Source organism: Lampetra fluviatilis, chromosome 16 (assembly GCF_964198595.1).
Source record: "Lampetra fluviatilis chromosome 16, kcLamFluv1.1, whole genome shotgun sequence".
Lineage (NCBI taxonomy): Eukaryota > Metazoa > Chordata > Hyperoartia > Petromyzontiformes > Petromyzontidae > Lampetra > Lampetra fluviatilis.
The window spans coordinates 14565516-14576375 of record NC_136290.1 but is presented as its reverse complement, the minus strand read 5'-3'; the positions used below and the strand labels follow the sequence as shown (position 1 = coordinate 14576375).

Sequence of the window (10860 nt, the reverse complement as noted above, 5' to 3'; positions counted from 1 at the left end):
TGCCAGTGGCCCCCCTTTCCCGAAGGGTCCCCGTATCCCCATGTTTAATCTGGGTCAGTGCTTTCCTCTTCTCTTTCAGGGGTTCCACTTCGCTTTCCCCGCGCTGGCCCCCCGGTGCACTGCCCCCCTCTGCTGCCCCCCCTCTCCCCCTGCCCCCCTCCCTCCTCTTCGCCTCCATCCACGCGCGCACCGCCCCCGCGCTCTGCTCCCCGCGCCGCTCCCTCTCGCGCGACTCCCGCAGGGCCTCCTCCCTCCGCCTCCTCGCCTCCCGGCGCAGAGCCCCCCGCGCCACGCGGGCCCGAGCCGCGGCCCCCCTCAGCCACGCGCGCACCGCTTCGTTCTCCGAGCGCCGCAGGTCGCAGTCCACGGGAGCCCTGGGGGGTCTGGCTCCCCCACGACCGCGAGCCCCGCGACAGGGGGAGGACGGGGGGCGCGTGGGGTTCCTCTCAGGAGGGGGGCCCCGGGCCCTGCTGGACCCCAGGAGTCCCAGGATCAAAGCCACATCCCCTCGCTGCTCTGGATCTTCCTCGCCGCGTCCATCACCACGGTCATCTTCGCCGCCACCACCACCGTTATCATCGTCGGGGTGTCGCGTCTTCGCCCGAGGATCTTCGAGTCTCGCACACTCCCCCTTCCTATGGCGGGGCTCCGAGTCTGCTGCGACCGCCACTGCCGCCGTCCCCTTCACGCGGCGTCTCAGGGGTCCCTTCGGCGGGGGGCCTCGGACCCCTGCGCCACTTCTCGGGGCCCCAAAGGTCCCCCCGAAGGCAGTCCCCTCGCCTGGCGCGGGCCCCGCCGCAGGGCCTCGGGCCCCCTCTCTCGGGGTCCCGCGGGGTCCGTCGACCAGCAGGGTCGCGATCTGCTCTCCGTGCCGCTGCGTGAGCGCGCGCAGCTCGGCGTGCTGCTCCCGCAGTAACTCCAGCGCGGGGTCCGCGGGGCCCGCGGGGTCCGCGGGGTCCCAGGCCCGCGGGGGCCGCGGTGGCCGCTCGGGGTAGGACCCCGAGGGGGTCATGACCCCCCCCCCCGCACCTCCCTTGGTTGCGAGGTCAGTGGAGCTGTGTGGGGGATGAGGGGTCAAGGGGATGAGCGGTGATGTGGATGATTCCAATCAGCTGATTGCACGCACGCAGATACCAACATTAGCCATGGTCAACCCACTGCTGGACCCACACCTGTATACTGTATACACGAAAAGACCCCCCGTGTAGCCTGCACAGGCTATCGGGGCAAGTGTTGTTAGCGAGGAGCAGCACCTATGAAGGAAGGCACGGCGCACGAGTGGGGTGGGTAGCCAGCACCACGCGCGGCCGCCTTTATCTCCCCAGTGCGTTCGTTTTACACACCGCGCAGAGTACCCGTTTAAGGCTGAGTCGATCTAGAGGAGGCCCAGGTATCCCTGCCTCACCTGGGTGTGAACGTGCACTTGGCGAGTGGCGTCGCGTCTCTATGGCAACCGCGCAGCAATGCGAAGCGCAGCTGCCCTCAGGGCGGATCACACCCTCAACAACCACAACCTCAACAACCACAACCACACCACCACAACCACCATAACCACACCTTCAACAACCACACCCTCAACAACACCACCACAACCACAACAACCACACCTTCAACAACCACACCCTCAACAACCACAATCTCAACAACCACACCACTACAACCACCACAACCACACCACAACAACAACCACACCCTCAACAACCACAACCACACCACCAAAACCACCACAACAACAACCACACCCTCAACAACCACAACCTCAACAACCACAACCTAACCACCACAACCACCACAACCACCACAACCACACCACAACAACAACCACACCCTCAACCACCACAACCTAACCACCAGAGGTGTGGACTCGAGTCATGTGACTTGGACTCGAGTCAGACTCGAGTCATGAATTTGATGACTTGCGACTCGACTTGGACTTGCATAACAATGACTTTGTCCCACCTATGAGATGTGGACTCGAGTCATGTGACTTGGACTCGAGTCAGACTCGAGTCATGAATTTGATGACTTGCGACTCGACTTGGACTTGCATAACAATGACTTTGTCCCACCTATGCTAACCACCACAACCACCACAACCACGCCACAACAACAACCACACCCTCAACAACCACAACCACAACAACACCACCACAACCACAACAACTGGTGACAACCGCCCACAACACCACAATTGCAGCTACAATAACAACGAATAGAACCATAACAACCAGAACAGACGAAGCACAAAGCGACACAACCTCGCCACGAACGATGGCAACTAACATCGCAGCTCCACGAGCCTTGGGTCAGCACGAGTAGCTGTGGACAGGTTCTAGGCAAGGACGCTCCCTTGACGCTATCGGCTCCCAGTGCCACACAAAATGATGTACTCTACGTAGCCTGTGTGAGCTGACCTGTGATTATATCTTTATATTATTAATCACACCTACAATTGTGCACTCTATGAGCTACGGACAGCCAGGTTCGTTTTTAAAAATTATTACAAATGAATAACAATGGCGATTGGACCCAGAGCCCCACGTGCACTGCAGCGTAGGGGGTACCCCCCAATTGAGATCAGCGCCGACTTGTTGCTGACGAATTAATTATTGTGACGTGCAGGCCTGCAGGGTGTCTCTGGTGGCTACTGTGACGTCACTGATGGCTACTGTGATGTGCAGGGTGTCTCTGGTGGCTACTGTGACGTCACTGATGGCTACTGTGATGTGCAGGGCGTCTCTGGTGGCTACTGTGACGTCACTGATGGCTACTGTGATGTGCAGGGTGTCTCTGGTGGCTACTGTGACGTCACTGATGGCTACTGTGATGTGCAGGGTGTCTCTGGTGGCTACTGTGACGTCACTGATGGCTACTGTGATGTGCAGGGTGTCTCTGGTGGCTACTGTGACGTCACTGATGGCTACTGTGACGTGCAGGGTGTCTCTGGTGGCTATTGTGACGTCACTGATGGCTACTGTGACATGCAGGGCGTCTCTGATGGCTACTGTGACGTCACTGATGGCTACTGTGACGTCACTGATGGCTACTGTGACGTTTAACTTTGTTGTTGTTATTGTTGTTGTCTATTTAGCCGACCTGTCCCCCCCAAGGAGGAGAGGGAACGGGGCGGACCGGCTACAAGTATGTAACACAGTCAAAATTTAACACAGAACTTATTTATTATAATTATTTATTAGAATTGTTATTTATTAGAATTAAAATGTTTACTTTCTTTTTTTATATAATACACAACTCAATTTTATATTATACACAACTTGTTTTTCATATATTATCTATTACATAATTGTTATTTCATAATACATAACTTATTATATTGTAATCTCGGCGACGCTCATGAATAATTCATGTTTTTAGCAAAGGACCCGCCCACTCATCTTGTAGCCCCGCCCCCTGCTCGGGTAGCCCCGCCCCCTGTTCAGGTAGCCCCGCCCCCTGCCCAGGTAGCCCCGCCCCCTGCCCGGGTCGCGAGTCGTGCCCAGTCGAGACCCGTCCGGTGGCATTCCCCTCGTGTCTGCGGCTCGCCCACGACGCGGCCTTTACACATACGGCGGCATCAGCAGTATCAGCAGCAGCATCAGCACTATCAGCAGCAGCAGCATCAGCAGCCAGGATCAGTCCACCGCTGGTTGAAGGCAGCCCCGAGCTGTTAACATCTCTCAGTCACGTCATAGAGTCCACATCAATACACATTCTAAGAGTATACATTCTCATTCCTCCCTCCACTGCTGGATGAAGGCCCTCCACACGCTGTTTCAGTCTGTCACGGGAGATGCTTGACCATACTTCACCACGCCGGTCAAAGGGGGGACTGGTGATTGTGGAGGTGAGAATCAGAAACTTTGTCGTGGAGGAACCCGATGAGTTGGGAAGCCACTGATGTTATCCGTGGCCGCCAGAGGGAACTGCGCTCACCACTGCGCCACCGCTCTCATTCCATTGCGTCATCACCCGACCGAGAATGATCGATTCCAGAATCGCTAGCCGGGTTTTCAAGACTGGAGGAATCTCTTCCGATCGATTTAAAGAGCCGAATATAAAATTTGAATGTATATCGATTATCGATTTATACTGGTAAATCTAATGACGAGCAGCCAAGAAAATGAATCTATTGATGCAAACGAATAATATTAATGTCGTCGAATCGATTAGAATGAGATGATTCAAACGGAATTGAAACTATTTCGTAATCGACTACAAACTCGCGGAATCGATTCCCGCGGGCGGGCTCGGCGTTTGCCGGGCTCGCGGAGTTGGGTGCGAGAGTCGCCCTGGGGGCGGCCTCAGCGCTGGCCGAGTTGCGCGGGACGCGTTCCGAGGGAGCCCCCGGGGCGACTTGCGAATGTTGAGATGAAGTTTCACTCGGCACGTTCCTACGTGTCCAGCGGGGAGCGCGCGCCACTCTCAGCCGAGTCGCGAACTCGGTCGCGAACCGCAGGTCACGGAACGGTGAGTGAGAGAGTCGCGAACCGTGAGTGTCACGAACTGTTGTTAAGAGTCACGAACTGTGAGTGAGAGAGTCGCGAACCGTGATTGTCGCGAACCGTGAGTGTCACGAACTGTTAAAGAGTTACGAACTGGGAGTGAGAGAGTCGAGAACCGTGAGTGTCACGAACTGTTCGTGTCACGGAACGGTGAGTGAGAGAGTCGCGAACCGTGGTTGTCACGAACCGTGGTTGTCACGAACCGTGGTTGTCACGAACCGTGGTTGTCACGAACCGTGGTTGTCACGAACTGCTAAAGAGTTACGAACTGGGAGTGACAGAGTCGAGAACCGTGATTGTCACGAACTGTTCGTGTCACGAACTGTGAGAGAGTCGCGTTCCGTGGTTGTCACGAACCGTGGTTGTCACGAACCGTGAGTGTCACGAACCGTGAGTGAGAGAGTCGCGAACCGTGGTTGTCACGAACCGTGATTGTCACGAACTGTTCGTGTCACGAACCGTGAGTGAGAGAGTCGCGAACCGTGGTTGTCACGAACTGTTCGTGTCACGAACTGTGAGAGAGTCGCGTTCCGTGGTTGTCACGAACCGTGGTTGTCACGAACCGTGGTTGTCACGAACCGTGGTTGTCACGAACCGTGGGTGTCACGAACCGTGGGTGTCACGAACCGTGAGTGAGAGAGTCGCGAGCCGTGGTTGCCACGCACCGCGAGAGTCGCGAATCAGGAGTCATTGAGTCACGTATTGCGTGTCAGCTGCTGTGTCGTGCCACCGCGTGACTGTCGCCGGCACACTGCTCCTGGGAAATGTCACGCGCAGTGTTCGGCGCTCTCCGTGAGTCGCTGGCAACACTACGCCCGCCTCTCCGTGCGCGTCACAGACCCCCGGCTCCTGCGTGCTGCGCCACGGACTCCTTGCTGCAGGAGGCTGGGGTCCTGAGCCAGTGGAGCCGCCGGGACTCGCCGGGACCCACGGGCATCCCAGGTGATGCTACGGTCGTCGTGGTTGCGGTGGTGGGTGTTGTTGTTGCTGTTGTTGTAAAGGTGGTGGTGGTGGTGGTGGTTGACACAATAGGGGGCACAGGTGGTGCATCGGCTATTAATCTCAGTCAGTCGACCTGTGGCACCTGCTGGGTCTGCCCCGTGGCCTCCTGCCAGCGGGCGTTCGACACTTCACGTGGCCTCAACGTGCACATAGCCTGGCACAAGCGCCGTGGTGACGTCACCGAGACTTAGTGGCGAATGGCGGTTGTTGTTGTTGCGGTTAGAGCGGTAGTGCAGCGGTTAGAGCGGTAGTGCAGCGGATAGCGCGCTGCGCTACAAACCCGGCGACCCGAGTTCGATTCCCGCTCACGGCCAACACGAGTGACGATTATCTGAACCGGTCCTGGGCCTCCCTTAGGTCGACTCAACCTCAAATGAGTACCTGATACAATGTGTAAACATCGCCACTGGAGAGACAAAGGCGGCCGGGCGCGGTGCTGGCCACCCACCCCCTCGTGTACCGTTCTGGCCTCCATAGACGGTCGCTAACATCACTTGCCCCAACAGTCTATTGATGCTATACGGGGATCTTTGTCTTTGTTGCTGGTCGTGGTGGCGGTGCAGACCGTAGCGACCGTGTCGACTGCGTTGTCCCACACGGCCGAGGGTGCGGGCCATGGCCGACTCCACGCACCTCCTCCTCCTCCTCGTCGTCGTGCTGTGCGGCTGGAGCCAGGGGGGCTCTTCCGCGCTGGAGCGGTGCGACCACGCCGAGCTGGGAGAGGTGGCGCCCAACGCCACCGCCTTGGCGGCCCTGGGCGCCACGGCGCTGGGGGCCGCGCAGGGCGACTGTGCCCAGATTTGCTGCGACATGAACACAGCAGGTGCCCAACGCTGACTCCCCCTACCCTGACCCCCCTACCCTGACCCCCCTCACGTGACCCCCCTCCCACCCTGACCCCCCTCCCACCCTGACCCCCCTAACCTGACCCCCTTAACTCCACCATGCCCCCCGATCCACCTCACGCAACACCTTCAGTCCTCTTGTCAATCCATTGCTGAATGTGCGGGTCGTGGCGACGGCGGGGGGGGGGGTGTTGTTTGACCATATTTCTTGGAAGCATCGAAGTGCAGCGTCGTGTCGATGTCATTTTGCTCCACCGCCCTCTGCTGCTGCCCACAGTGTGACCCCAGCACGGCTGGACTGTGATTCACTACCCCCAAGAATCGGTTCCATTGTTAGGGCAATCTAACAAACACGACAACCGGGGAGAAATCTCGCAACTGCGTTCCTCCTGCCCGCTCGTCACGGGGCGTCATTCTCTCTCCGCTGCTGCCGCACCGCAGGGCGCCCGCCCTGCACGCTGGCGGTGGAGGTGTCCGCGGCGTGGGGGGAGGGGGGGGGCTCTTCCCCGTGCCTCCTCTACTCGTGCCCTAGCGACGCCGCGTGCCCCCTCGTGCCGGCGCCGGGCAGCCGGGCCACGGGAGTGCGCCACCGCAAATGTGAGTGCCGCCTCAACCTGCCTGGCCCCCGTGTCACTCCATCTCCCCCCGTGTGTCACCCCACGTGGCGCCGTGTGCACACGCACTCCACACGCACTCCACACGCACTCCACACGCACTCCACACGCACTCCACACGCACCTCCGATTGGCACGGTTGGCTATGTACGGCACGTAAGAAGTTCAACATACATACATACACGCGTTCAGCCGAGTCTCGAGACGTGCGTCTGGTGGTGGCAGTCTAATCGTGTTTGAGTCCACGGCGTGTTCAATTGTATATGTCCGAGAGTGTCTGCATGTGTCTGAGAGTGTACGTGCGTTTGTATCTGTGTGTCTGTGTCCACGTGTGTGTGGGAGCGGTGGCGCAGCGGTTAGGGCGCTGCGCAATGATGTCCGCTCACGGTCAGCACAAGTAACGAATATCTGAATCTGTCCTGGGCATCACCTAGGTGGACTCAGCCTCAAATGAGTGCCTGGTGCGATGTGTTAAACATCGCCACTGGGGAGATAAAGGCGGTCAGGTGTGGTGCTGGCCACCCACCCCCCCGCATGTGTTGTGCCGACCTTCATAGGTGCCGCGTGTGCCCCAACGGGTTGATGGAGGCTATGCGGGGGATCTTTGTCTTTGTAGCTACAAGGAAGGCACGGGTGACGACACGGTCGCGCCAAGTTAACGAGCAGCCTGACGCTTCCTCTCCTGCCACCACCGCCGCTCCCAAGGAGGTCGAACCCCAACAACCAAAGGGTGTAGATGAACCAGCAATAACCACAACTGTAGCACCCACCACAACCACCACCACAACCAAGCCGACCACCACAACTACAACCAAGCCGACAACCACCACAACCAAGCCGACAACCACCACAACCAAGCCGACAACCACCACAACCAAGCCGACAACCACCACAACCAAGCCGACAACCACAACCACAACCCAGCCAACCACCACCACACTCACTCTGGCACCAAATACTACTTTAATCACAACCACAACTATGCCTCCAACCACGATTGCACCAACCACAATAATCACGACTGCAGCTGCAACAACCACCATTCCACAACCGATAACCACTAAACTGCAAACCACCACATCCACAACAGATACAACCACCGTTCCAACACCATCACTGATACCATCAACTGAACCAACCACCACAACCAAACCACCTACAACTGAACCACCACCTACCACACAACCACCATCAACCACCACACAGCCACCACCCACCACGCAACCACCACCACCCACCACGCAACCACCACCACCCACCACGCAACCACCACCACCCACCACGCAACCACCACCACCACCACCCACCACACAAACACCACGACCCACCACACAACCACCACCCACTACACCACCACCCACTACACCACCACCCACTACACCACCACCCACTACACCACCACCCACTACACCACCACCACTAGCAACTAGCGGTGCTGTCCCCCAATCCACTGCTATGCTGGACAGCGCCACCACGCAGGAGGGTGGGGTGGGGGGCGATGGTGCGAGGAATGGGCTGCCCGCCGAGGGTGGGGGCCCCACGGAGGCGGGGGGGCCCATGGGTGGGGACGCGGGGGCCCTGGTGGCCTGCACGTTCTTCGGGGTGGTGCTTGTGGTGGCGGCGCTCGGCATTCTGGGTAGGAAGGCGGTGATGAGCTACAGGCGGCGCGACTACACACGGGCTGACTTCCTCATCAACGGCATCTACAACTAAACCTCTCCGGAACGATGATGACGTCATCAACGGCATCTACAACTAAACCTCTCCGGAACGACGATGACGTCATCAACGGCATCTACAACTAAACCTCTCCGGAACGACGATGACGTCATCAACGGCATCTACAACTAAACCTCTCCGGAACGACGATGACGTCATCAACGGCATCTACAACTAAACCTCTCCGGAATGACGATGACGTCATCAACAGCATCTCCAGCCAAGCGCTCATCTTCCTGACTAATTACAACTGGTTACATCTTCTCTGACGACGACAGCTTATTCTCTACGCAGAGGATGAATTCGTCATTAACAGCACCGACAATGGATGGTACCCACCAATGAAGAAACTTTATCATCATGATCATCATCATCATCCACTTGCAGAGCTTAATTCGAACTAGATCTTTCCGCACTCGGCACACCACATCCAGGATACCTCGTGCCATGGCTGTGGTTACTACTGCAAGTCACGTGCCACATACCAGCGAGCAATGAAGCCCCTAATCATGACAGCTACAACGGAAATCTTCCCAACGATGACGGCTGATGATGAACAGATCCTCATCCACGATATCTGCAATCACTTCCACAATGACGACGACGACGATGTGAACACATCTTCTTCGGTAATGCTCAGTCCACTGCTAGACCGGGACGGAGAGATGGGGAGTGACACCAGGGACGGGTCACTGTGAGGGCGGCCGGTCACTGTGAGGGCGGCCGCTCACTGCCGACGAGCACAAATTGTGTCGAATAACACCGCCTCACTGCAAGCCTGGACAGCCGGTGGGGGGGGGGGGGGTATGGAGGAGGTATTGGTGGGGTGGGGGGTGAAACTCACGGTTACTCTGGGATTAAACGACTTCCTGGCTGGTCAGACAATCAGAGTGGGGGGCTGCTTCACTCAGTTTGGAGGGGGGGGGGGGGCTCCTATATTAGAGCTAAATGAGGGCTGCGGCATCTACGGCCCCATGATGGGGCTGCTACTTTTTAACCATCGGGTACGAGAGGAGTTGCAGGCGTGCTCGGCGTGCTCGGCCCCCTCGGCCCCCGCGTGGCCGCCGCCTGCCATTCGCGACCCCACCAACGCCGGTCCCCGGGGCCGGTTTGCCGACCCGGCGCGGCGATGGGTGCGGACACGTCCCATGAGCGGCGGCGAGGCGTGGGAAGGTGCTCATCCAGCGGTAGATTGACCCTTGCCTCCACGCGCATCCCACGCGGCCGCTACGCCGGTTCTTGCGCACGGCGAGTCGGTGGCCGAAGTCCCCCGCGAGGCCCGAGGCTGTTGGTCCCGGGTCTCGGTCGCGAGGGCGTTACCGGCCGTAATGGTGTTTCCGCTAACGAACTTTGCAATTAGCGAGCGTGGCGATGGTCATCGCTCGTGGCGACAGCTGCAAGTGGGACCACAGGATTGGAGGTGTGGGCGAGTGTGACGAGGGGGGCGGTGCGCGGATACTGGGTCACGGTGTTTTCCTGCGGAGGCGGTGAGGATTCGCCAATTCCTACGGTCACAACACACGCGTAACATCACCTACAGCACAATTGTTTCTGATCTATGCAAATTGTATATGTATGCAAATGGGAAAATAATATACACTGCGGGACAGCCCTGCCAGCGTTTGCTCATCCGGCCATGATGTCTGACGTTTTGTGCCACGTGCTGCGGGGGGGGGGGGGCTGAGCTGAATTTTCAGTTCCTGATTTTCGCAGCATGCAGAGCAACACACGTCGAGCATCGTACAAGACCACGTGCCACCACGTGGTACAGCATGTGAGACCACGCGGCACCACGTGGCACCACGCGCGAGACCACGCGGCACCGCCCGCGACCACGCGGCACCACGCGGCACCGCCCGCGGCCACGCGGCACCGCCCGCGGCCACGCGGCACCACGTGGCACCACGCGGCACCGCCCGCGGCCACGCGGCACCACGTGGCACCACGTGGCACCACGCGGCACCACGTGGCACCGCCCGCGGCCACGCGGCGAGCGGCACTGCCTCGCACAAGGAGCGGGAGCGGTCCAGCGGCATGCTCACGGGCTCTCACGGTGGGGGTGTAAATATAAATAAACAATATGGCCACGGCCTCCATGTGAAGCGTCTTGTCCGCTAACATTTCTAAGTGTGGCAATACCTCCAGCTGTATGTGGTGTCGGCTGCTTGCCCCTGTTCA

General features: G+C 58.7%; 1 long non-coding RNA gene across 1 annotated transcript; it reads left to right on the top strand.

Moving 5' to 3' along the window:
* The first annotated feature begins 4381 nt into the window (after window positions 1–4381).
* LOC144936595 (uncharacterized) lies at window positions 4382–8499 on the top strand. Its single transcript, XR_013637436.1, has 5 exons — window positions 4382–4467; window positions 5341–5444; window positions 6068–6327; window positions 6791–6946; window positions 7580–8499. It is a non-coding gene; the product is annotated as an uncharacterized LOC144936595 (long non-coding RNA).
* Window positions 8500–10860: the final 2361 nt, after the last annotated feature.